This window comes from Nothoprocta perdicaria, unplaced genomic scaffold (genome assembly GCF_003342845.1).
Source record: "Nothoprocta perdicaria isolate Ctin4 unplaced genomic scaffold, notPer1 scaffold_7, whole genome shotgun sequence".
Lineage (NCBI taxonomy): Eukaryota > Metazoa > Chordata > Aves > Tinamiformes > Tinamidae > Nothoprocta > Nothoprocta perdicaria.
Window position 1 is genome coordinate 653,772 of NW_020455976.1, and position 4,249 is coordinate 658,020.

The 4,249-nt window shown below is 44.4% G+C and overlaps 1 long non-coding RNA gene across 1 annotated transcript; it reads left to right on the forward strand.

Annotated features, from left to right (window-relative positions):
- The first annotated feature begins 677 nt into the window (after positions 1 to 677).
- Positions 678 to 3,440, forward strand: LOC112957185. The gene is made up of 2 exons (XR_003251171.1): positions 678 to 872; positions 2,641 to 3,440. It is a non-coding gene; the product is annotated as an uncharacterized LOC112957185 (long non-coding RNA).
- The last annotated feature ends 809 nt before the right edge of the window (positions 3,441 to 4,249 follow it).

The window sequence follows — 4,249 nt, forward strand, 5'->3', positions numbered from 1 at the left end:
CACGTGCGGGCGGCAGCGGCGCTGGGGGAGGCGCGTGGAGGGGGCCCCACGCGCGGGCACCGCGTGGGACAAGCGGCCGGGGCCCAGAGGTGGCGGATTAGTGCCCGCTGCCATGGTCCTGCTCCTGCCTCGCAGGGCCCCTCGTTCATCTCTCTTCCTCTGTGGGGATTATTTTATTTTATTTTATTTTATTTTATTTTATTTTATTTTATTTTATTTTATTTTATTTTATTTTATTTTATTTTATTTTATTTTTTTTTTTTTTTTATGGATAGTGGTAACCTGTCCTGCTGGAAGCAAATGCATCGCCGCTTAACTAACTACCATTTATTCTTATCTCTAGATAAGAGGGAGTGTGTTGTGCAGAGGGGAGTTTATCCCCTTTTGTGCCGGAGACTGCACATTTAGAGGGAATACTTAAGTGGTGCTAATCATGTAATAATGACCTAGTCATCCTGCTAATCATCTAATGCTAATTTAGGAGCTCTTTTCTGGACCAGCCTCCAGCACAGCCTTGAAACAGAGGCTGGGAAATTGGGTAATATCTTACATTGCTGACACCTGGAATGGGGACAGTAATGGCAAAGTAGGAATCTTGCCACAAATCGTCAGTGAGGAAAAGGAAGTTCTCCGTATTTTGTTCCTCACAGGGCTGCAATTCCAGGTAAAGCACCTTCTGGGATCGCTCTCAGGCCCTTTCTGCTATGGACTGACCCTGTGGCTCTACTGCAAGACCATGGCACTGCCTGCCCCTTTGGCCTTGGACACAGCTCTTCCAGGAACAAGTAAAGGATTGGTGTGGGAAGGGGTCCCGTGGAGGGATCAGTGCTGACATGTGAGAGCTCTCCATACATCTCCTCACTGCACGCATGGTAAGAGATGGTGTTGGGAGGTGAGGAAGCACCTGTGAGTCCTTTCATAAGGAGCTATCGGAGTGGCCTGTTCATTGCTATTTTAGGAAGCATTGCTATTTTCCCTTTTCGGGAAAAAGGCCATCATTTTTCTTTTCCTCCAAAGTTGCTTCCCTGGGATGTCAAAGGGATTCTGTGCTGCTTCCCTGACTCTGGATCTTGATGATGTTCACTGCATGATCTGGCTCCAGTGGAGAAATCCTGTCTGGTGCTTTACCGGAGGCTTTTACAAGGGAGCTAACTAGTAGATTCCTTACCAGACCTTATCTCTATTTCCACATACATTATCCTGGTAATAGATCTTGTAAATTGTCATAAATGGTACCCAGAGTGACTAGGGAGTTAAGTTGTGTCTGGCCATGCCTTTCTATGTGCAAGTGCTGGGGAAAAAAATATATGACTGCACCTTCCATGCTGGGACCCAGTAAGAATTGGTGTCTGAGACCATCTCAGATTTATTATTATTATTATTATTATTATTATTATTATTATTATTATTATTATCTGCAGGCTGGCATCAGCCCTAAATTTCTCATGGAAATGTTAAATTTCTGGATGCTGGAAATATTATAAAGGCAATACATATGCTTTTGCGCATCAACCCCAATGTATTGGGGATTGTACTTTGGAGCCGTGTCAGTAGTTAATAATCTTTATTAACTTGTGGACTCCTGAAAGATTTTCCAGTGATGAGTCCCTCAGTACAGGAATTTAAAACTGTGAGCTGCCAGATTGCTTTTTTAAATAACAAGATACTTGGGAAGTATTATTCTTGTCCATAGTACTCTTGTCACCAGAAATCCAAAGGCAGCAGGTTGATGTAGGCTACTGCAATTAAAAAAAAAAAAAAGAGAGAAGTGGGAGGCATGGCACTGCAGGAGGAGGAGCCACAAGGTGGCAATCTCTCTCTGCGGTTGCACTGGCAAAATGAACCTGTGGCAAGAAATAAAATAAAATAAAATAAAATAAAATAATCTGATGGTAACTGAAGCTGTAGACCCAGCTGGTCACATCTTGTTTTCTAGGGGTTCACTGCAACATTCACTTCAGCACTAGGTTTTCTCTTCCGAGCATTTCTCCCCTCAGGGTGAAATTTTCATGCTTGAAGAGGTGACATTGAAGGCTGATTTTTGCTGGCTTTTCCATGGCTTTGTCCCAAAATGGGCACCAGATGTACCTCATTAAATTGCTAGCTACAAACGCTGTTTTCATGTGTGCTGACAGAGCTACTGTGTGCAGTGCAAAGGAGGTTTCCTTCTTCACTGGAAGCACCAAATCTCTGTGGCAGCTGGTTCAGAGTATCTCTTCCTTTCTTAATGTTATATTAATGTACAATACGATGGGATCCAGCCTCGTACAGTGAGGTGATTAGGCAGGAGCAGACAAACCTCGGTGTTAGAACTGGGTTGCAGCCACTAGGTTGCATGTGGCATATGGTCTAGAACAGCTTGAGAGATGAGAGGGCTGCAAAGCCCTGGTGACAATAGCTGCACTCAGGGAAGAAAAAAAAAGGAGAGGGGAAAAAATGTAGCTTGAGTTAGTGAGATGCAGAAGAGAAATAATGCTCATTTTGGGGTGAAGCTGTCTTAGTCCTGCTGCATCAAGCACCATCTGCTGCTATGAGCTCTGTCTACGTCGGGACCCAGATGCGCTCTTGCCAAGTGTTAGCTTACATGTGCTACGTGTGAAAGTCAACTGGTGCGAAAGCTGAGGCCTGATTTGCTTTCAGGAGGATTTGCCCTGCACAAGTGACGACGTGCGAGCGAGCCCCTTGCTGAGGGGATGCACTCCAGAAGTTGCAGGTGTGTCGCTGGAGCATGTGCAATGATTCAAGATGGAAAAGTCTTCCAAAGCTCCAAATGAGACAGAATAAACTGTGCTTTAACACATGCTCAATTGACTCTTTGGCAAAGTATGACATGAATCTGTATGGCTCTCTCTGAGGCCTGTCCCAGCTGTATCCTGCCTGCTGCATCCTTGAGCAAGCAGTGAACTGCTGTCCTTGTTTTCTCCTTGTGCTGTCGTCTCCTTCTCTTACCTGTTCTCCACTTATGACATCGCTCTTCTGGTAGGAGTTATGTAAGTCCTCTATGAAAGGGGCAACCAGGAGGAGAAATGTTAACTATTCCAAATCATAGTGGGAAAAGAAGCAAAGAAAATCTGGATTTTCCTTGGCAGAAAGTGAAGAGAAAGCTAGCAAGAACGGGACAGGTTTCTCAGAGAACATGCGTGCAAAAGAGACTGTCACTAATGCTCTGTAGCCAGTTGAGAGCAGAAACTTTCCACGAGTAAGAGAAATAATCACTGAAATGTGGGATATATGATAACTTCTGGAACAGAAGGAATAAGACCCCAGGCAAGGGAGCTCTGAACATTGTGCTGTACCTTTTATTTCCATTTGTGGATCTGTGGTGTTTGCTTTATCCCTGACTCAGTTACTGTATGTTTGCCAAACTTCACCCAGCCCTCTGGTGATGACTTATTAAGCACTTAGTTTGTGATAACTGGTTTTCTCCTGAAATGATACCACAAGCCTGCTGTTTTGATTTAAGCTGATTTCCAAGTATTTTTGTTAATGGTCAATGACAATCCACTCCAAGAGAATCTAACTTGAGGAAACCATGAAATTTAATTCATTTCTGCAACTTAAATATCTAATCAGTGACACATGGTAGTATTAAATACAGGGGGAAAAGTAATTGTTTAAATCAAATTTCTGCATTCAGTCAAAACCCAATAGTTGTAACATCAAACCGTAGTTTCCATTGTACGGGAAACAAGGCATCACTTTGTCAAAGAAAATAGAGAGGCAATTGCATGCTTGTTATATTGGCAATACAGTTTTATTTTTAGCCTTCTCCATGCTGCTGTTACCAAAGGACTCACAGAAAGCAAGCTGTGGAGGGAGAAGAGAGAATAGAGCACCCAGATCCTGGCAGAAAGGACAAAGGAAATGTCATAGATTCATTGGGAATATATGCCCTCCCCTCGGCACTTGCTTCTGGCTGATAAGCTCCTGGACCTGGCCTGGGCACCATGTCCCTCTCCACCAGCTGGGCTGCAATGGGCTCTGCAACTCCAAGGGCTGGGGAAACGCTTCTCCTGCGTTTCCTTGTCATCACCCAGCACTTCCCTCCTGCCCCCTTGCTTATCGGCATGAGAAGGATTTATTCATTTGCTCAAGAGAGGGATGAGTTTGATATTAGATTAGTAGTGGGCTGCAGGCGAACTGTGCCTTTGGAGAGCTGGGAAATGCAAAGGGATTCTCCAGGCCATGTGCTTTCTGCCTTTGATGTGAAGCTCCCAGATCCTCATCTCCCCATCACTGCCTTAAAGGA